The 23,465-nt window shown below is 42.3% G+C and overlaps 1 long non-coding RNA gene across 1 annotated transcript; it reads left to right on the top strand.

Annotated features, from left to right (window-relative positions):
- Nucleotides 1–965: 965 nt before the first annotated feature.
- LOC121134543 lies at nt 966–12,287 on the top strand. Its single transcript, XR_005871630.1, has 3 exons — nt 966–1,206; nt 11,034–11,148; nt 11,772–12,287. It is a non-coding gene; the product is annotated as an uncharacterized LOC121134543 (long non-coding RNA).
- Nucleotides 12,288–23,465: the final 11,178 nt, after the last annotated feature.

The following is a 23,465-nucleotide window of genomic DNA, read 5'->3' on the forward strand; positions in this document are numbered from 1 at the left end:
CAAAATAAACAAGCACATCATCTCATTAGTATGCAAATTAGCTTTCATCTTTAATAAGTGGTAAAAATTATGTGTGTACCAAAGAATTGTTTTAAAATAAATTTCTTCATAATCTACAACCAATAAATGTTTGATGCCTGTACCTATTTTATATTCTTTTATACCCAGGGTCACTAGGGTTACTCCAGTGAAAGGGGATCATGATGAAAAAGTTTAAGAAACTGTGTCAACAGCTAGCAGTGCCGACCCAGCTTGTCTTTGCCAACACAGGTAACCTCCTCTCACAGGCAGGCATGGGCATGGTGGTCTTTAAGGGAGTCCGTGAGATGTGCTGAGGTCATTCTGTCTTCTATTGTTCATTTCAAGTTCTGTCTTCACTGCTGTTCTAAGAAGGAATTCTGTTCAAACTTTGAATCGTAAAGTCAGTTAAAATAATGCACCAAGCATCTACTCTGAGAAATAATGCCAATTATTCATTTATTCACTCATTCATTCAAGAAATGGTCCCAGGGCTTTTTATGGAAATCTCTGGAAATTCTGTGAAAGGGAAAAATGCATGCTGCATTCAGCCTTCTGATTGTCATCAGGTAAATGAAAACCATAAAGTTGTTTGCCTCGGGTGCCAGGCTTCCATGCTCAACAGTTGAGTGACCCTCACATGCCAGCCTCAGGGTAGGGCAGCATAGACTCTAACCTTCTAAATGACTTAACATGTGATTTGCTAGTGGTTAAAATAGTAAACCCTTCTGCAGAATAATCATTATCACAGGAAGCTTGCTTGGTGTTCTGTGAGCCACAAGGCTCCATTCATCAGCACTTTCCCCCCCTGTGAGCCACAAGGCTCCATTCATCAGCACTTTCCCCCCAACCATCTTTAATTACGGGTCTGTTCCCACATGGTCTCAACCCAGAGCCTGCAATTCAGGTTCGTGTTGGCCACTGATCTGTCCAGTCACGGTGCCTCTTCAACTAGGTGGGAGACTCACAGGAATCCAAGAACTATATAGCCGTGGGGTGTCCACTCAATGTGAGTAATCCTTCCTAACAATCCATGGTGATAAGAATGATTCCATACAAGAAGGCCCTTACACTCACAGGCAAAGCCACTGCAGTTCCAAAGGGCAGAGAAAAGACCTCCAAGATTCTCACTCCAGGATGGAAACTAACCTAAATCTGCCACCACAGGATTGCATACCGATAACTGAGGTGAGTCCACTTTATAAATCTGAAGCCCTTTTGGACTTTGCAGAACCAGATTGTATGTGAGTACAATAGTGAGCTTAAACTGTTTCCTGTTGGATTGATATATAACCACAACTCTTACCCTGGGACATCCTTACTTCAATCTTTAGTTCTCCTTAGATGATCAACCCCTGACCAATTACAACCATAAAGATGTGACACAGACGAGGCCATCCACAGTCCATGCTGCTGCTCCATGTACAGGAGAGAAGGTGTGGGTCTGAGGAGGCCTGAGGCTGTGAGTTCAAGGCTGTGCCTTGCTATCTTCCCTGCTGTCTGGCTTCTCTGTGAAGTCTGTCTGGCTATCTTTGTATATTAAAGGAAGTCCAGTGTTATCTAAAGAAAAGATGAAAGCTGCATGTGAAAAAAGATGACCCCCCTGGTGGTCCTGAATTCCCTATGCCACTCCTGGGTTCCTGGCTGCTACAATTCTCTTGTTTGTAAACTATATTAATAGTATTCCTATTGCTGTGTTGAATACCATGATTAAAAGTAACTTGGGGAAGAAAGTATTTGTTTGGCTTACACTTCCAGGTGCAAGTCGATCACTGAGAAAAGTCAGGACAAAAACTCAAGCAAGAGTGGAGAGAGGAATCATGAAGGAACACTGCTTACTAGATTCCCCGAGGCTAATGTTCAGCTACTTTTTTTACACAGCCCAGGTCTGTCTGTCTCGAGATGAACCGGCATTGGGCTGGGCCCTCCTGAATAAATTAGCAGTCAAGAAGCCATACAAACATGGTAATACGCCAATCTGATAGAAGCAATTCTTCAATTGCGGCCACTTCTTCCCAGATTTGTCAAGATAAAAACCAAAATTAGCCATCACTATGACCCAGCTCCATGTCCCACTCTGGGAACTGATGCATTTAGGTTTGCATAACTTATTTCATTGAGATTTCTGTTAAAATAAACAATAAGATGCCTGACCACAGGCAGTGGTTAGGTGCATTTTCTAGAGGGTCTAGATTTTTCTGTGCTTCAGTAGTCTGAAGCAAGGGGCCCAGCCCAACATCCCAACCCAGTCCACCTGGGGAAAGAGCTTTCGTGTGTGTTTTCCTCCTATCTCCAGCTAGCTGCCATGAAGTCATTTCCCTCATTGAAATATTGCTAAGTCTCACTGGATGGGGACAGACGATTCCTCTGAGCAAGCCAGTGTCTGTGATCGACCTTGACTTCTCTAGTCTCTTCCATCACAGGTTTCCTCTGGTTTGCTAGTTTTGTACTTTAGGAATCAGGATGACTGGTTCATTTCTCCAGGTTTTTCTTGATCTCACAGTAATACTGTAGTTTTTTCCTACTACCAGAGTAGGACATAACTATACCACATCCCTCTTCAAAAATGGGGCCTTGTTGTCAGTTTGTCAAGGGAAACCTATAGTCTTGGCAAAGGAGTTGTTTGGGGATTCCCATAGGACCCCTTTGGCCAACAACTCTTTTAGATGTAACCAAGTCCCAGGACCAGAAGTTTCACTTGATGACAAGAGATGGCCAGTTGGGGCTCTGTCTTCCTTATTATTTGGTTATTTCATATAGATTGCCTTCATATATTCTTTTATTTTAGGAAGACTCTACTGTATTAGGGTTCCATATTACCCCTCTAATAGCCCTTAATTTTAGTTGTCCCTCCGCTTATTCACACCCTTGTGTCCTTATTCCCCCCTTCTGCACTGTGATCTTCCTTTTCCAGCCCTGCCCCATCCATCATATCTATCTATTAATTTCTCTTTCCTAACAAGATCTATCTGTTCCCAATAGCGCTTGGTCTATGCCTAACTTCTGTGGTTCTATGGATTGTAGTTTGGATATTAAAGGCTATTATACATGTTTAAACAAATATATACCATATTTGTGTTTCTAGGTCTGGGTTACTTCCAACTCAAGATGATTTTCTCTAGTTCCACCCATTTACCTGTGAATTTCATGGTTTCATTTTTTAATGGCTGAGTAATATTCTATTGTATAAATGCAGTATATTTTCTTTATCTGTCTTTCCTTCGAGGAACATCTCAGCTGTTTTTAATTTCTGGATATTATAAATAGAGTGTCAGTGAACATGGTTGGGCAAGTGTCTTTGTGGCTGGATAAAACATCCTTTGGGGATATGCCCAATAGTGATAGAACTAGATCTTGTGGTAGATCAATCCCCATCTTCTTAAGAAACTGCCACGCTGATTTCCATATTGTCTGTAAGAGTTTGCACTCACACCAGCAATGAATGAGTGTTCCCCTTGCTCCACATCCTCACCAGCATGAGCTCACTTGTTTTCTTGATCTTAACCATTCTGACAGGTGTAAGATGAAATCACAAAGTAGTTTTGATTTCCATTTCCCTGATTGCTAAGAATGTTGATGATTTCTTTAATGTTTCCCAGGCATTTGAGTTTCTTTTATTGAGAATTCTCTGTTTAAATCTACATCCCATTTTTAACTGTGTTATTTGATTTCCTGATATCTAGTTTCTTAAGCCCCTTATATTTTTTGGGTATTAAACCTCTATCATGTGTGTAGTTGATAAAAATCTTTTCCCATTCTGTAGGGTGCCACTTTGTCTAAATGAAAATGTCTTTTTCTATACAAAAGCCATGAGATCCCATTTATTAACTGTTGATTTCACTGTCTGCTCTATGAGTGTTCTGTTCAGAAACATCTTCTCATGTGCCAATGAGTTGAAGGATATTCCTACTTTCTCTTCTATCAGGTTCAGTGTATATGGTTTTACATTTTGGTCTGTGATACTTTGAAGTTTAGTTTTGTGCAGTGTGGCAAGTATGGATCAATTTTAATTCTTCTACATGCATCCATTAAGTTTGACCAGCACGTTGGTGAAGATACTGTCTTTTTCCCCCAGTGCATGTTTTTTGCTTCTTTATCAAAAATATGTCCATAGATATGTGGGTTTATGTCTAGGTCTTCAATTCCATTAATTAACGTATCTATTTTGTGCCAATACCATAATATTTTATTACTATCACTCTGTAGTACAACTTAAAACTCAGGGTGGTGATACTTCCAGATGTTCTTTTATTGGTCAAGATTGTTTAGCTATTCTGGTGTGTGTGTGTGTACGTGTTTGTGTTTTTATATGAAGCTGATCCTTTCAAAATATGTGAAGAATTGTGTTGGAGTGTTGATGGGGATTGCATTGAATCTGTAGATTGATTTTGGTAAGATGGTCATTCTTACTATGTTAGTTCTACCAATCCATGAGCATGGGAGAACTTTCAGTCAGTCTTCAATTTCCTTCTTCAAGGTTTTAAGTTTTTAATCATATAAGTCTTTCAATTGCTTGATTAGGGTTGACCCAAGATATTTTATATTATTTGAGGCTATTACAAAACGTGTTGGTTCCTGATTTCTTAATCAATTTGTTGTTTGTATTTAGAATGGCTACTGATTTTAAGAGTTAATTTTATATCCTGCTTCTTAGCTGAAAGTGTTTATCTAATGTAAGTGTTTCCCAGCAGAATTTTTAAGCTCGATTATGTATAATATCATATCATCTGCAAACAAAGATACCTTGACTTCTTCCTTTCCAATTTGTATCCACTTGATTTCTTTCAGTCATATTGTTGTAGCTAAGACTTTAAGTACTATATTGAATAGATATGGAGAGAGTGGATAACCTTGTCTTGTTCCTGGTTTTAGTGGAATGGATTGAGTTTCTCTCCATTTAAGTTGATGTTGGCTATGAGCTTGCTGTAAACTGCCTTTATTACATTGAGTTATGTCCCTTGTATTCCTAATTCGCCAGGACTTTTATCATGAAGGTTGCTAGATTTTGTCAAAGGTCTTTTCTGCATCTAATGAAATGATCCTGTGATTTTTGTCTTTCAGTTTGTTTTTATGGTGGATTATATTTATCAGTTTACATATGTTGAACCATTCTCAAATCTCTGGGATGAAGCCTACTTGTTTGTGATAGATGATCTTTTCGATGTGTTCTCGGATTGAGTTTGCAAGTATTTTATTGAAAAACTTCGCACCTATGTTTATAAGAGAAAATGGTCTGTAATTTTCTTTGTTGGGTCTTGATGTGGTTTGGTTATTAGGGTAACTGTGGTCTTGTAAAATGAATTGAACAGTCCCTTTTGTTTTTATTTTGTGGAATGATTTGAGGTGTATTAGCATTAACTCATCCTTTAGAGTCTGGTAGAATTCTGCACTAGAACTATCTGGTCCTGAGCTTTATTTATTCTTTGGTTGGGGGTTGGAAGACTTTTAATTACTGCTTCTATTTCACTAGGGGTTATAAGTCTGCTTAAATTGCTATTCTGATCTTGATTTAACTTTTAGTAAATGGTATGATTCTAGAAAATTTATCTGTGTCTTTTATAGTTTCCAATTTGGTACTGTCCTCAAATCACTTAACATTTCTCATTTGCAAAACACCCTTCGAAAATATCAATTATTGAAAGCACAACTACGAATGGCCAAACTACCAGAGAAGCCTGCTTACCTTCTAGTGTTTTCTTCTATCGTTGATCTTTCTACTAGAATCCTTGGCTTTGCTTTTGTCTGTGGGGTTTCAGTTGTTTTCCTTACCTTACCTGGAAAGTTTCTCTCACTGTCAGTTCAGCAGTGGAAGTCCTGGATGTGCAGAATGTGTTTGTCACTATTTTTTCTTCTGTATCCGGTCAGTCAAGTGGCAGAAAAACAGGGAGGCTCTATTAGTTACTTTTCTGTTACTGTGATAAACACCATCACTAAGGCAACTTAAGGAAGAGTTTACTTCAGTTTATGCTTACTGGGGGCTATGTCTGGCAGAGTAGGAAGCTCACATGTTAAAGCTACAACACAAAGCACACAGAGCAAACTGTGAGTCTATGTATTCTTAAAGTCTGCCTCCAATGACATATTTTATCCAACAATTCTCCGTGAAACAGCACCATCACCTAGGGACTAACTGTCAATCATGTAAGCCAATAGGGGACATTCTCCTGCAAAGTACCACAGAACCTAGCTGCTGTCTCACACTAGTGAACTTTCAGTTGGACCTCTGGTGTGGCTGGAGCTGTGGTCAGGGCTTTGTGCCTGTCTCATCGCTGTTTATTTCACCAACTGAGACTTTTTGCCCTTCATTTATCCTAATGATGACGGCTAAAATCTTCTTTCTCACAGTCATTTTTGGAAAGTAAGGACGGGGTGGAAATTTATAGATGTAGCCCTGGCAACGGTGTACCTCGTTGTCCCCACCTAACAAGCACCAATGGAACCTGGAATGTCATAACTGTGTCTCCACTTCCTACAAAGATTTGGGACTCTAAAAGAGTCACACCATGAGGCAATGTTTTAAGTGTCTTAGTAAGAGTTTCAATTTCTGTGATAAAACACTAGGACCAAAAGCAACTTGGAGAGGACAGGGTTCTTTGTTTGTTTGCTTTTCATCTTATACCTTCTCTATTGTTCAAGGAAGTCAGGCCAGGAACTCAAGATAGGCACATGGAGGCAGGAGCTACAGCAGAGCCCATAGAGGGGTGTTGCTTACTGGTTTACTCCTCATGACTTATTTGACCTGCTGTATTGTAGTAACTAGGACCACCAGCCCAGAGGTGACACCACCTAGAGCAAGCTGGGCACTTCCACATCAATCCTCAAGCAAGAAAATGTCCCATCAGCTTGCCCACAGGCTAATCTGGTGAGGGAATTTTTTAATTTAGGCTCCCTCCTCCTAACTGAGTCTAGCCTCTGTCAAGATGACATTAAAAAGTAGCCGGCACAGCAAGCAATTCTACACTCAGATAAAGTACCTAAACAGGAAAAGGGCCATTGTTCTAGATATACACAGATGGTCTGTCATCATATCTTTGACATTTGACTTGACTTTTTGAGCAAGGCATTATTTCTCAAGACAAGAAAGGTGTTTCTCATTTCCATTCATGATGCAGTAAATCAGGAAAATCACAGGCAAAGGTTTGCACTAAATAACAAGATGAAAGAGAAAATCCCCAAGCACTTGGCACAGCTCCCCTTCACACTGAGTATGAGTCTGTGAGGGAGGGATCCCCAGGCCCAATGGCCCTTCTTCTCTAGAACTAAAATCGGCTCAGGTCAATGAGAAACCCAACCATGACCGCAGCCGCAGTCCCCCATGCTGAAACCGACCTTTGATTTTGGCCATCAAAACCTGTTAAAGGGACTTGTAGGTACGTGCCTATGTGTACTCTTATCATAAGGACAGAAGGGGCTGCTGGCTCCCAGGCTACCCGATGGCCGAGAACCATGCATGAGCAACTGACTGCAGGGCATTAATATCAGCAGCCTGATGGCAGGCATCCTTCAGAATACAAAGGACTGGGCCTCTAATTTTCAAAGGGAACCTTTTACTAAGATAAGGCTAATTAGCTGTAATCTTCCCACAAGCAGCCAAAACATGAAATTTGCTCTCAATTTTTAACCAGCCATTCAATGGGGCTTGTTTTCTTTTTTATATTTGAGTATTTATTTATTTATGTAAATGTTGACAGAGAGAGAGAGAGAGAGAGAGAGAGAGAGAGAGAGAGAGAGAAAGAGAGAGAGAAGCATACAGCACAGGTATGGGGTCAGAGGACAACTTTGAGGAACCAGCTTCCTCCTCCCTTACTGTCTTGTTCTCTTGCTATGATGCATCCTCAAGCTAGCTCTCTCACAGGCTTCTGGGTGAATAACCCCTCCTCGCCTCACCTTGCTCTGTAGCAATGCTAGGATTACTTATACACAGCATTGCCTTGAGTTTTTTACATGGAACCCAGGAATTGAACTTGGATCATCAGACTTGTGCAGCAACACATTTACCCGCTTAGCCGTCTCCCCAGTCCTGAAAATGTTTTTTTTTCTAAACCTGTTTTCCTATGATGATGTCCATGCCTTATTCTTTCTCTACACTGCTTTATATTGCCTGTAGTTCTCCTCCAGGCTGTCTTATTTGGGCTCACCTTCTGAACAGGTTGGCATGCCAAGTCACTTTGAGCTATGGGAATGAAGCCAGTCCTTTAATTTGAAACCTTTTCTTTTGAAGGCTCCCACTGTAAGACCGCCATCTTATTTATAGCCACTAATATGTCTCAAGTATGTCATAAAGGAAAGGCATACTCACTCTTTGAGATCCCACAGCCACAGAACGTGATTGGATGAGCTGCAGCTCACCCTGAGAATTTTGGGTGGATCTGTTTTGATTGTTTAGAATTATACTTATCTGAAAAACTTCATGTTGACATTTTTTTCTTTTTACCCCAAAAATATGTTTTGAAGAGAATACTGATCCCCCCCCCTAGGGATTTATAGCAGCCGTTGCCTAAACTGGCCCCAGATTTTACAGGCCTGTGAGGCTGCAGTAGCCTCATCACTTTGAGAGCCTGGCAATTGCTCCAGCTCCAGCTGCCAGCACAGATCCAGTTCGTGTTTTCTGTTCTTGTGAGAGCTGAGCTCTCTCCTCCGTTATTGTTGCTGTAATTACACAAATGATCTGCTCTACTGTCACTTCTAGTCAAAGGTGTCATCTGAAATTAAAAATTCATGTAAAATCCAGAGAATCAACTTTTAAGCAGACAGCAGGAGACCTGACCGGATTACATAATGTTTTACTTAACCCCTTTCATGACTCCTGGCTCCAACTGAGGTTAGGACAGTATGTCGACCCTGGTTGATGTCACTAACCTGCCACCAGAAGACGTCTGCATCATCTGCTAGGACTACCATAACAAAGTACCACAGAATTAACAACCCAATGTCCTTTTTCTGGTCACCTTGGAAACTGAAGTCTCCCAGCAAGGACTGTTCAGAGTCCTCTCTCCTGGCCTACAAACACCCCCCTTGCACCTTGAGCCTCTTTCTACAAGGACACCATTCATCTTGGATTAGAGCCCAACCGTGTGATTGTGACACTGTATTGCGTCTTTAGAAATGCCTTCTCTACATTCAGACACACCCCAAAATACTGAGTAAGATGTGAACTCTCAGAAAACAGAATTTATTCCACCACAAGGTCATGTATATCTAAGGAGAGCAAACGAGGACATGGGAAGTGCCAGTTATCAGCAGAGTTCCTCCTTCTGGGGGTTCAGCCCTAGGATATGAGTCCATAGAAGGTAACTGCCTAAAGGAGGGAGTGTGGAGCCTGATAGCTTTCTGGGCACCTTAAATACTGGGAATGTAACAGCGTGGTGAATCTATATACTCGGGCTTCAAAATATTGAGAATAATGAGTTCAGGAACAACACGTGAAATCAATACAAAATATTTTGCCTTATTTTTAATTTTAAAACATTTTAAGAGACATGGTGCAAAATTAACCCCTCTATGTCACTGGCCTGCACTGCTGTGTATTTTATACATACAGAGTGGTATAACCCTCGCCCCAGTCGGGACAGGCACATCACACCATATGGTCCTCTTCTGGTCCTCTGCACACACCCCTGGGACCTTGGCAACCACTGATACTGGCTTATCCTCATGATTTGGTTTGAGAATGCCACGAAGAGGGTGACATATACAGTGTATGCCTAATGCCCTGTAAATGAGTCCTTGTTGGGTGAACAGAAGATTCGTTTCTGTTCATTGCTAAGCACCGCCCACTGTGCTGAGGAGCCATACTCTTTATCTTTTCACTCACTGAGATGCTGTATCTGTTAGAGTGTAACAGGGTATGGAGTAAGACTGTTTCTATCATCCATGTGTAAGCTTTCCTATGAAAGCACATTCTCATTTGATTTGGGATGCAAGACATCCAGAGGACTTTACCTATCTTTCTAAGAAATGGTCTTCTTTGGGGTGGGGAGGTTGGTCATGTTTTTTGGTCATGTTTTTTTTTACTCCCTATCCACAATAGTTCCATCTTCTTTGCATCACGCCAGCCCTTGGTTTCTCCCACCCTCTTGTCTGTGTTTGCTCCCTCCACTCTGATAACAGAGAAGTTGGTGTTCTGGTCCACAGCACCCTGATGCCAGGGGATGTTGAGCTGGTAATATCTTCATGGGTTTATTGGCCATCCCTATAAACTCCCCAGTAGAATGTGAGCTCAAACTATTTGCCCATTTTTTTAAAGTTTTGTTTTTTGGACAAACTTTGTATGCTTCATTGTGTGAATTTTGCCAGCAGACACACATATGCACCATGTGTGTACCTGGCGCCTACAGAGATCAGAGAGTGCAGGATCCCTTAGGGCCAGAGGCACAGATGGGTGTGAGCCACTATGTGGGTGCTGGAAACTGAGCCAGGATCATGTGCAAGAGCCACAAGTGCTCTCAACCATGGATCCATGTCTCCATTTGCTATCTTTTGATTGCTTTGGTCTGTCCCTTGTTGTGGACATAGGAGCCTCTTCCACATTCTGCATGCAACTCCTCTTTCCGTTATGTGGCTGGCAGAGATTTTTTCACTTATTCCTTGTCTTTCTAGAATTTTGTTTTAATTTTTTTGTCCAACCTAATGTCAGATGATGTATATAGTTGTGATTTTCTGTTTTCTGAAAACCTTGAGTTTTAACACTATTATTTTGATTGAACATGTACTCTGAATTAGCTTTTGTGAAAAGTAGGAGATAGACAATGACATAATCCTTTTGTCTATGAATGCATTTGTTGAAAATATTTCCTTTGTGCCTGGTCAAAAAAAATCAATTGATCACATTGTGTTTCATTTGTTTCTAGTCCCTCCATTGTTCCACCAATGAACACATCTTTCATGTCATAAAACTGAATCAAAAAATATTTTGATTCCTGTAACTTTATATAAAGTTTTAAAATTGGGTCTAGTGAGCTCTTTGGCTTTGTTCAGTAATTTTGGTCTGTTTTCCTTTCTGTGCTTGTGTGCAGTCAGTTCACTGATGCCTCCTAATATCTTGCTGAAGTTTTCATGAAAGTCACAAAGCTTAGGTTGCAGAGGTGGGATGGTCATGACCAGAGTGTCCAGTCTTCCCTGGATACACAGGTATGTCCCCAGTGGCTTATACCCTCTTCAGTCTCTATCACCAGGGTATTACAGTTTTCTTTGTGGCATTTTTTTTATGTTTTGCTATAGTGACACCCAAGCATTGTGGAAACACTATCGCAATTGTTAAAAAACTGGTGTCCAATAAATAATTGCTTGTTCAAAGCATATGATTGATGAAGAAAAGAGGAGATCTTAAGAGGGGGAGAACAATACTTGTGATAGGAGAGCAGAGGCGGGGAACATTTGAGGTGGGAGGAGGAATTGTCTTAAAGGAAAAGAGGGTTTCGGGGGGCTTTAGGAGAAGGAAGGATTTTTAACACAAAGTATAATGAGGAGTAGGCATTAAAATACCAGAATGAAGCACATTACTTTTATGCTAACTTCAAAAAGTTAGAAAATAAAACCATATGTACTGCCCTGGACTCATCTGACCTTGCTGCTATTCAATCTAATAGTTTTCTGTAGATTTTGTGAGATTTTTCCACATAGCAATAAAATCTTCAGCAAACAAGGATAAGTCCATTTATTCTTCCTTTCAACATGGCTTTTAATTCTTTTTCCTTATGACTCTGGTTCAGTCTATGCCTTTAGGTTTTGTGGTTTTCTGTGTTTTTTTTTAGATAAATGGAGCAGCATCCTTTGAGGTCCTGGAGGACTTACCCAAAGCCACGTGCTTATCCCTTGCCAATGGACGCTGGCATTCAAACCTTTGTTTTTATTTCCAGTCTTCATGTATGACCTGCACATGGTAACTATGCTGTGCACCTTTACAAACACTTTGTCTGTCATTATAAAATTAATTTATTATTCTCAATAGATTGATAGAGATTTAGCACCACTCACCAACTGTTTTATACTTAATTGAATCTAGGGTGGCATGGGACCTCCGCTTTGACAAAAGTGTCATCCCAGCCTTGAGAACTTTTTGCAGTCACTGTGTGGTTCCCCAGGATGGAAACAACAACAGCAACTCCAAATGAAACGCAAATATCCCTCTGTGTTATTTGAAACTGCCAGAGTTTCAGAGGGAGGTATCCCTCTGAGGGAAAGAGGAGATCTCAAGAGGGGATGATAATACATGTGATAGGGGGAAGAGGGAATCATAGGTTAGAAGACAGATCAGGCACCAGTGTGACCTCTAGTGATTTAAAGGGATGACACCAACTGGCAAGTTAGGCAATAGTGGAGAGACCACCTCGAATGACCATTCCTGATAGTGAATTTGATGTCTATAACAATCCTGAGCCTTCATCCAGTGACTGATGGAAGCAGAGGCAAACACCCACAGTTAAACACTGAACTGAACCCATGGAACCCAGTGACAGGGAGAGAGGAGAGATGAACAAATTGGCAAAGAATGGGCTGGCAAAACCAGCAGAGACAGCTGATCTGAACAGGGGAGAGCTCTTGGACTCCAGACCGACAGCTTGGAGGCCAACATGGGACTGATCCTGACCCCCTGAGTGTGAGAGTCAGTGAGGAGGCCTGGGCAACCTATGGGGCCCTGGGCAGTGGATCAGTATTTATCCCTGGCATACAAACAGACATCGTGTGTCCATAACACAAAGAGGGATGCTCTCTCAGCCTGGACTCTTAGGGGGAGTGCCTGGACCCTGCCCTGAGTGAAATGACAGACTCTAGATATCCCCTATGTGGAAGGAAATGGATATAGTATGGGAGGCTGGGGGGATGGCAGGGGGGGGGTGCGGGAGGAGGGGAGGGAGAGGGAACTGGGATTGGCATGTAAAACAAGCTATTTAAAATTAAAATAATACAAAATACATGTGATAGGATACATCTGCTGGCTCCCTGGGGCTTCTTTCTGCCAGCAGCTGAGATATCCACTTTCTGGACACTAGAAAGTGGCATGGGAGTCAGAAACACCCATTGCAGTTTGCATCATCCCTTTATGGCTGTTGCTAAGGTGTGAAATATAAATTCTTCCAAGTGACCCAGATTGACTAAACCAGCCAGTGTCACTGGGCCAGAAAAGCTCTTTTCCAGCAAGGATCACTTTGGAACAGGGACACAGACACTGGGTGTTCAGCATCTTCACTAACAGGCCAGCCAGATGTGTGACTCTTGTGTTACATGTGACCCCTTTCTACAGAAAGAGCCCTTCTCTATGCTAGGTGGCCCAGGGCTTACTGTTGTTGGCAGGCTTAAGCCAGTTCCCTTAAAACTCTACTGTGTCATGTACAATGCTTGAAACCACTTTTGCAAAACAGAGTATTATAAAAACTAAGTTTTGAGAATCACGTGAAGGTTGTTGAGGGCATTCTTTCCAGGGGAAACTAAATGAGAAAAAGAATTGTACTCCAGAAACTTTCCTACTATATACAGCCTATCCTAGGGAAAGAAGGAATGGGAAAGCCAGAAACCTTAACAATTGTCCACAGACTTTTTTCATTCCATTTTGTATCCAGAGGTCTTTGGGCTCCACAGATGATGCTGTTTGTGATGTGTTTGACTATGGAATGTGGGGAGCATTGGGGCATGTGTGTTCTGCACGACTTACATCAGATAACTCAGGACTGGCTCCATGAAGCTTCTATTTTCACATGTCATTTGCAAGTTATGACTGTAAGTCCACAAGGTACCACTCCTCTTAAAGAAAACACCAGAAAATGATGTGGTTATTGTACTTCTGAAAGGGAGTCTGGGTGGCTTCTGTCCGTCCTTGACAAGCCATGCTGAGTGCTTGCTTCAGTTTTGTCCATGAACACTAAGTGGAATGTTTTTAGTTATCAAAAAAATGAAATGAAAAAATTTGTGGAAAAATGGATGGCCTTGAAATATATAATATTAACTGAAGTAACCCATACCCAAGAGACAAAATCTACTGTTTGTCACTTATATTAATAGTCTAGCCTACAGCATCACACACATGTACACACACTCACACACACACACACACACACTCACACAGGCTTACATGTATAAGTGTGCGTCAAGTTGGAGACCAAGAGAGGATAGTATTATGTGATGAGGAAGGACTGAACGTAGGCAACAGTACATGAATCATGAAAGAAGGTATAAAATTTTATTTCTAATTTTGACTTAATTATAGTTTTAATTTATTTACTTTTCTTTCAAGGTAGAAAATGAATTTAGCTTTCTTGGTATTAAACTAGCAAGAACCATATAAATAAATAAATAGTACTAATTGGTAGTGAATTCATAAAACCTTAACTAAGGCCCAGGGCTTCACAATGGTTATTCTAACTGTATAAAGTTCACTGAGATATATAGATTTTAGACCAGGCAAGTGTTTGAGTAGCTTCTTTAAACCAGCTATGTGAAGTTTTTATTGGTTAGTTGATTAGAATAAAGTGATTTAATTAATAAAATGTCTTACCAATGATTGAGCCATGTGTTCCTTTCAAGTGAAGGTTAGCCCACGTAATGTGTTGGTCTGATGAGTGATGTTGCAGAAGCATTCCTTTCTCTGCTGCTGAATAAGCCCTTAAATGTAAAAGGGGTTCCCACAAAGGAACCTAGAGCCTGGAAGGGATGTGTCAATCTGTTAATCTTCCCTAAATGCCCTGGAAGCAGGAGCTCTACGAGTGTGACGGTGCCATTATTAAACCATTGTTTGCCCTGACATTGACAGGAGCAGCTGCTGTCTGCCTGAGCTTTTAGCACCAAGACAGAGAGTGGGATGCACCCGTGGTACACACTTGTCATGTGAGGGAAGGAGAGTGGGCTTCGTTGCTGAGACCCCAGAACCAGATTCAGAAAGTTGGAAGAGAATCAGGCAGAAAAAACTGTCCTTCTGTTGTCAATGCAGAGGCCTGGGATTCCTGATGCGGAAGCAGTTCTTGGCTTTCCTTCTCTCATAATGCCAACAGGCTCTCCTTTCCAGTTATCTGAGCTCCCTGTTACTGGATGTCAAAGGAGCATGCCTTCCAAGTACATTCGACAGGGACACCCAGGGCAAACGGTGTTGACAGGATGACATTGCCAAGATGAGAATGGCACATCTGTCTTCATCCCTGCAGATTGGCAAGATAAGTGTCCCTGGGTGGGAAACAGATCATCAGTGACTGGGTGCAGAGACAGCAATCAGAGAGCTGACCATGGGGAGTTTTTCTAGGGCATTGAGATGGAAGTCACATCTGTGTGGCTGAAGACATCAAAGCATGATAGAGACTCTCAAAACACAGAAGCACAGCTCACCCACAGGCAGGGCTAACGTCAGGTGTATTTTACCCACAGACATCAGAGACCACGTGAAGGGAAGAACAGGTCCTGCCCTGGCCCACAGTGATTGTGGCACCACCAGTTGCTCTACAGCGGACAAGAAGCACTTGGAACCTAAGGATGAGATACATAAGTCAGCCTTCTCCTTCCAAATGTGCAATGCAATGAATAGAAGTCCCCCTTTGCTGGGTTCCCCTTTCTACTTGGGAATCAGAGAAGGGAGTTTGTGAATTGCATATAAAAACAGATGTTGCATAGAATAGAAGTTAATTCTTGTATTGGAGAATTCTGAGTTAACTCAAAATTCACTTTGAAGTCCAATAATTCAGAGTTTGGAAAGAACTCTCGTAAAAAGAATTGAGTTTCTAAAATTCAAAAGACCAGCAGACCTGTGAACAACTACTTGAGCAGGACTGACAGCCAACCAGAGTGGTATGATATGAGCCCTGGCTTCATTGCCAATTTTGTGACCCAGGGCATGTTACTTACCCTTTCTGAGATAAAAGATTAAAGAATTCTAGTAGGTCTTGTGGCAGGAGTAGGTATTTGAGGCATTTTGTGGGTAGCAGCTGAGTTATGCAAATTTTCACCTAAGTGCAATGCATGCAGGAGAACTGTAGCCTTGTTCCTAGTGCTTAGAGGGAGTTGAAAGAGGAGCCAGTATGATCCATGGTAGGTACCATCTGTGCACTCTGCTAACCTTGATCTTGCTGTAAGAATGAACAAATCTGGGAGGGAAAAAGACAAAGCCACATCCAATTGCTGTCCAATTGGAACAAATGCCATTTAAACTGGGAGCAATTTGGGCTTTGGGAAAATGCACCCCAACTATGAGAAAGTTGGGTGCTATGGTGTAAACATAACACCCAACTGGCCCTGCAGCCCTAGGGATGCAGAGACAGGAGGATTTCTGGGGCTCACTGCCACATTGACTGTTTGACTATGTGAACCCTAGGTTCAGTGATAGACTATCTGAGAAACAAAACTGAAGAACAAGGATGACACCCAAAGTTGACCTCTGTCCTTCACAAACTCGCACACAGATGCATGTGTACCTGCTCACAAATCTCAGCTAAGTGGGCAATCTAATATAAATAACATTACTGTATTGATTCTGAATTAAAACAGTTTCATTAACAGTCTAGGGACACTTTCATGCATTCCTGCCAGCTGCACCATCAGACTGATTATTGGACATGCATTCAAGCAATGACATCTAACTTAAAAGGAACTGGACAGAGATCCCCCAGGCTGTGAAGACATACACTCTCCATCTAGTTGAACAGACTGCAGGGTAAGGAGCTCCAGTTGCTGGCAGATGCGACTACAGGCCGAAAGGAGGAGAAGTGGAACTCTGAACTGTATCTCTGTGCAAGGGCCTGGCCATACTGCTCTCTTAGCTGACAGCCGTTGAGCCCATATCGATGTGTTCAGTTGTAAATGGTCCCTTGTCAATGGAAACCACAGTTCTCTCCCTCAGCGTCTACACAGCCTCTTCCACATGTCACTCAGAAAGTAGTGTTCAGCCTCATGCTCCGGCTTGCCCATCACCTCACTGTCGCAGTGCCCTTCTGTCAAAATGGATTTTCGGGTGAAAGCTCTAGTCGCTCCCCAGGCATTACCGTGTGCAACACTATTGATTTGCTGTTGACTCTCAACCCTTGCTCTGGGATGCATCTGTACAGGTGACCAGAAGACAACACCTTCCCCAGAGGATTGGGGGACACAAATGGCAAGTGGCCTTTGAAAAAAATATATCCTCTTAAAGCAAACTTCTCAAGGCCATATCTGATGACAAGGTGGCCTTCCAGCTTCCCGGGGCACCCTTTGTGCATAGACTAAGGAAGTGGCAATCACAGGAGAATGAGCTTCTGGAGTCCATTCATCCCTTGATCCCAGGACGACTTCAGTGACACCTGCCATTCCCAGCAATGGTCTGTCTGATTTTAAGCGACTTTCCTTCTGGAGGTGTCCCTTGGCTTTCAGCTAGAAAGTGATTTTATTGGCCAGGAGCCTCTGACACTGAAAAGTCTCTGGTCCTTTCACCAGCAGCGAGTTTGCTGCCCTGCACAGTATCCAGCGTTTACTGAACACTCTCGGGGCACTGTCCCCTCCCAGATGCACCTGTTCTGTCCCCTGTGTGGGCTTCCAGGCACAGAGCTACCTTATCATATTCTTGCCAGTCCCCAGGCAAAAGGCAGGGAGTGGAAGTTGGTACACATTCTGGAAGCCTCAAATCACTCCCATCTTTCTCTAATTCACTTCCATTTCCCCGAATGGGATGGTGAGAAAGAGTTAATAAGGATAGTGTATATGCTGTGTTGTCTCTGCTGCTACCAAATGCATCACCAGCAACATCTTGCTGGAATTCCGGAGCACAAAATCTCCTGCAAATGTGTCATTTCAGTGTGAGGAATGAATAACACATTACACGCACCCTGCAATTGGGCGTCTGCTTTATATTTTCCTGGCTAGTCTTTGTAGCTAATTAATCAGGTGACCATCTTCACCAAAAGGCTATAAACCCATAAAAGTCAGTGGGAATTTTCTTACTGGGAAGATGTCACAGGCAGCCAGGTGAGGGATGTGCAAGTGTTTTTCTAGAAAACTAATGAAAACCCTGAAAAGCAATGTGATAGGCTTTCTCCCCAACAATTGCCCTTGCTCTTAAAAGAAAAAAGTTGCTGCATCTCATAATGAAATTCTGGCTTCGCTTTTCTTTTCATTTACTCTTTTTAAATAGGTTCTCATGTGGCACAGGATTGCTTCAAACTATCTGTATAGTCAAGGATGATCTTGAGTTCCTAATCTGGCCTCTACCTCTCAAAGGCTGAGATTACAGAAACAGAGCAACCACATCAGACAGTATGTGATTCTGGGGGGGTCAAATCCAGGGCTTGTGCATGCTAGGCAAGTACTGTACAGACCAAGATAAAACCCCGAGTTCCCAGTTATTACACATGGTTTCCGTGAAAGGATTTGTGGACTTCATGTGTGTGGGGGGGGGGCGTGGTGGAAGCCAGAGGTTAACATTGAGAGTATCTTCCTCAGTTACTCCAACTTTATTTTTTGAGACAGGATTTCTCGATGAACCTGGGGCAAGCTGATTGACTATACTGCATATAATCCCCCCTGTCTCTGCCTCCCCAGTGCTGGGATTATTGGCTCCTGATAATAGACCCTGCTTTTTGTTCTTCTTTTTATTAAAAATACCTTTTCCCCCTTCACATAATATATCATGATTACAGTTTCCCTTTCCTCTACTTCTCTCAGTTCCTTCCCAATTCCTTTTTTGTCTCTCAGAAAACAAACAGGCTTAATAAAATATAATATAAAACATCTCAGTTGGACAAGACAAGCAAACAGGAGGAAAAGAGCCCAAGAGAAAGCACAAGAAAAAGACCCACAAGTTAACACACTCTCAGAGACCCCATTAAAAACACTAAACTGAAAGCCACAATATATACAGAAAGGATCTGTAGGGTAAAAAGAGAGAAGAAAATAATACATACATATATACATACATACATACATACAAATATATATAATTTAAAGAATAAAATAAAATTAAAAGGAAGGAAGGAAAGAAGGAAGGAAGGAAGGGAGGGAGGGAGGGAAGAGCCTTAACATGATATGAGACAAGGAAATTCCAAAAATGCTATGTGTTTACTCTCTGTTGGTCATCTCCTGCTGGCATACAGCCTATTGTTTTCCCAGTAAGACTCCCTTGGAGGAAACTAAATTTTCAGTGGCTGTCAATTGGAGATTGACTCTGGAATAGGGATGAGGGCATGTATCCACTTCTCCATTTAGCTGCAGGATCCCAACTAGGTGCAGACCTCTGCAGTCCCTATACATGCTGCTCAGTGAAATCAGGCCTTGTTTCCTTGATGTCGTCAATTCCCTCTGGCTCTTACATCTTTTCTGCCTCCTCTTTAACAGGGTTCCCTGAGGACTGAGGAGAGAGGTTTGATGAAGACATCCCATTTAGGGACAAGTATTCCAAGGTCTTTCACTCCCAGCATAATATCTGGCTCTGGGTCTCTGTATTTGTTCCTATCTGCTACAGCCTATCTGACGATGGCTGAGCAAGGCACTTATCTGTGAGCATAGTAGAATGTGGTTAATAGCCATTTTATTGCTTTTTTTAAAGCACAGTAGTATTTGGTTTTACCCTAGGCCCCTGGGTTATCTAGTCTCAGGTTCTTGGTCACACAAACAGTGTCATGCATGGATTCCATCCATCTCATGGGATGGACTTCGGTCAAATAAGATATTGCTTGGTTGCTCCCACAAGACTTGTGCCACTATTGTGCTAGCATACCTTGCTAACAGGACACCATTTTAGATCAAAGGTGACTGAGTTGGTGTTTATGTTCTTCTTTTGATAGCATGCAGAGTACCTTCCTGCATCAAATAGCTAGTGTGTAGGTATGAAGGCTCTGTGTTGGCACTAACTTGACTTCTCCATGTTCAATGAGTTGTATACATGTTGTTGTAACCAAAGGGGCTTATCATCAGTTTCGTATCCAGTTTTTATGTAGTTTTTGGGCATCCAACTCAGGTCCTTGTGTTTTTTGTAGTAAACATTTTATTAACTGAGTTATCTCATCAGCACAAGAACGTATAGAATTCTTCATTTTAATGCATGAATTTATAGGAGGACAAGACAACAATCTGGCAAGGGTATACAGGTTATATTGTACTTTCATAAATTACCCTACTTTAGTTAAATAATTTAACTAAGTGTGACTGTTAATATCTTTGTTAGTGGCTGGGCATTGGTGGTACACACCTTTAATCCCAGCACTCGGGAGGCAGAGGCAGGCAGATCTGTGTGTTTGAAGCCAGCATGGTCTACAGAGTGAGTTCCAGGACAGGCCCCAAAGAAATACAGAGAAACCCAGTCTCGAAAAAGAAAAGAAAGATATCTGTTAGCTTTCCCAACGAACAGAACTGGGTTTACTCCCAAAGTATGTACACACAAGTGTGCACATTACAGCATCTTCCATGAGGCTGTCTGGGACCCAGGCACTCTTGGCAGTCCATCTCGGGATCAGCCTGGCTCAGTTACCTTGTGGTCTTTTCTGAGTCCTCTCCTGCTGCTCTAGGGTACTTCCCCTGTCCTGAATTCTCCTCTTCCAGGTGCATTGTGGGCACTTGACAGAACCTGTGTTCCTTCTCAAGCCTTTGGAATCTTCCTTAGAATCCTGGCCAAGATTGAGCACCCTTAGCCCATTGGAGTATATCAGAGCATCATTCCTGTGGTCTGCACTCTGCCATAATAGCTTGCCTGAACCACCTTACTGAGATGTGCAATGCTCTCCATCACCTGCAGGTCAAGCCTCAGACCCTAGAGTTCATGTGCCTCTCCTACCACTTATTTGCCTTAACGTGGCATCTCCTATTCCCTACAAGGACTCTCTGCAATAACATGAATCCCAGGGTTGGCATATTTCCTAGACCTGCTAGGCAAACCTTTCCATTACTAAATACCTTTTGTTTGTTATGGGAGTTCCTTTATTTCCTGGCTACTTTCTCTGTGAGGCAAGGGGAGTGTGATATACCCAGCTGAACCCACTGGCTATATCTGGCTAGATGATTTGTTTAGAGGGTTACTGATTCTGCCATGCCTGTTTTTTTCACCTCAGTAACACTTACAACATCTATATTGTGATCTGTTGTAATAGTTTCTGAGCTACCAGTATCATGAGGGTACAGGGTCTGCACTGGCTAAACTCCTGAGGGGGTGACCAACATATATTGCAACTCTCCCAGGAAGCTTCCTCTCCTCCATAGCCCTCAGCTATGGGACCACAGTTCTGCAGTCTCCATGCCACCTGTGTGCAGTGAGCCTGATACTAGAGGAAGTTCTCCCTCCCTCCCTCCCTCCCTCCGTCCCTCCCTCCCTCCCTCCCTCTCTCTCTCTCTCTCTCTCTCTCTCTCCCCCCCGGTGTGTGTGTGTGTGTGTGTGTGTGTGTGTGTGTGTGTGTGTGTGCGCGCGTGCGCGCGTGTGGTGCTGATATGCATATGGAAGACTGAGGTCACCTACCTTGTTTTTGGAGACAGGATCTTTCACTGACCTGAAACTCGTAGATTAGACTAGGCTGCCAGTGAATCCCAGGAGTCTGCCTGGGTCTGCTTCATTGGTGCTGGGAGTGCACTTGTATGTCACCACACTTGTATTTTTCACTAGGGTTTTAGGGATCAAACCCTGGTCTCATGTTTGCATGGCGTGCTCTTTACCAACTGAGCTGTTCCTAACCCTAAAGGTAGCACCTCTTGCCACCTCCACTAAACTGTAAACCGAGAGTTCAGAAGACAGGTATGTTAACTTTGTTGCTCCATGCACTAAGCCCTCCAAAGTCCTGAAGGGTCCTGACAGCAATGTCCATTGATTTCCTCAGTCAGTAGGAGGTAGGACACAGGATTCAGAACTCTTCCAAGCCACATGAACTCCATCCACCAGGTGAAGGGAACAGAGAGACTCCTCAGTCCTAAGCAGGACTGAGCCAGTGAGGCTGTAAAAAGCATTACCACCTTTGCCAAGATAGGGAACAAAAGACATTGTTCCTTTTCTATGCAAAAGACTACTTAGTAATCCCAAGAGGCATAAGTAGTTCACAAGGGTCTTCTGTCAGGCCTTTGAGTCTGCCATCTTCTGTTGCTGGAATTGAGTCAATTTCCTCAAAATTGAAGAAGCAGTTGTGCATGTAGATACAGTCTCTGATGGCAAATTTAATAAAATCCAAATGTCACTTCTTGAGGGATTCAGACCACACCACCAATTTTATCTTTACTGCCAATTGAAGAGTGCATACATTTTTAAAAAATATGGAAGCCTTATTTAGTTTATCTTCCTTGTCTTATGTAGCAAAGGACTTAGGTTTCCTATCCAAGGGCAAAGGAATAATTCCACCAACACCCATGGGTGGACCGTAGCTTTAAGGGGACCAGTTCTCTCTCACTGTTAAATAGCTAATCCTTCAGTCTGACCCTGTAGTGAATGCCAGTGTGTGAAATCTTCACTTAGGACAAGAGAAGTCGTCACAGAGGCCTTTCAACATTTGCATGCCATTTAGAGTAGAAAGCAGGACATTTCCCTAATGGGCCAACAGAGCATAGAAAAATGGAATAACTGCTCCATACTCTGTCTTTGATGGAGCTACTCCTGTGTCACCAAGGACTCCCAGTACCCTGCAGTTTTACTGTCCTTCTTGTCAAATATTGGGCAGAATAAACAGGGCAACATTGAACACAGGCTCTGACTCCTTGCAAGTCAATGCTGCCCACTGTCGGTTGCTAGGCTAGCAGCTCCTTCAATGCATAGGCTTATGTCTACCCTACCTGTTCCCCAGATCCAGGCCTTTGGAACATTTCCCCAGGGCATTGCATGTTTCCTCTTATACTCTAAGTAAGGCTCATTCACTAAGCACAATAGAGTTTTCCTGCTTTAAAGGTAATGTCTCCACGACATGAGTCAAGTGATCCTTTCCTGGCTGTTTTTAGTATTTGTGGTTCCTAAATGAACTGGATATGCTGTACAAAGGAATTACTAGATTTTTATCAAATGGTAGCTCTGGGACTCATCACCGTGTGATGCTAGCTACTCCCTCTTGTTTTGTTTATCACAGACAAGAAAACTGAATTAGCATAAAGTGTTCCAACCAAGAGAAAAGGATTCTCAAACCCCCATTTCTCTGACTTACTGATAGCCTGGTCTAATCTCATATTTTCTCTGAGATGTTTTAATTGGTTGGATTAGAGAATTGCCATCCATCATTTCTCCTGTTTGAAAAACAGTCATTTTGCTTCCAATAAAGTAACCTTTGTCTTCACTGAGATTTTCCCTGATAAGTAAAAACACAGACACTCCTTTTTCTCTTGAAGTACTAACCATGTAAGCAATTGTGGTGATCAACTAAAGAGTGTTCTCAGCACTGCCTTCCTAAGCCTCTGAGAACAAGACTGGTCATTCATAATTGCCCATTGATCAGATCCAGTGGGAAGTTAGACAGGAACCTTTGAAAGGAATTATAAAATTTGTGTAACATTTGCCCCAGACACTTAGAGGTCTGAAGTGCAGTATGTTGGCAACTGCTTTTATGTAC

Source organism: Mesocricetus auratus, unplaced genomic scaffold (genome assembly GCF_017639785.1).
Source record: "Mesocricetus auratus isolate SY011 unplaced genomic scaffold, BCM_Maur_2.0 Super-Scaffold_4256, whole genome shotgun sequence".
Classification (NCBI taxonomy): Eukaryota; Metazoa; Chordata; class Mammalia; order Rodentia; family Cricetidae; genus Mesocricetus; species Mesocricetus auratus.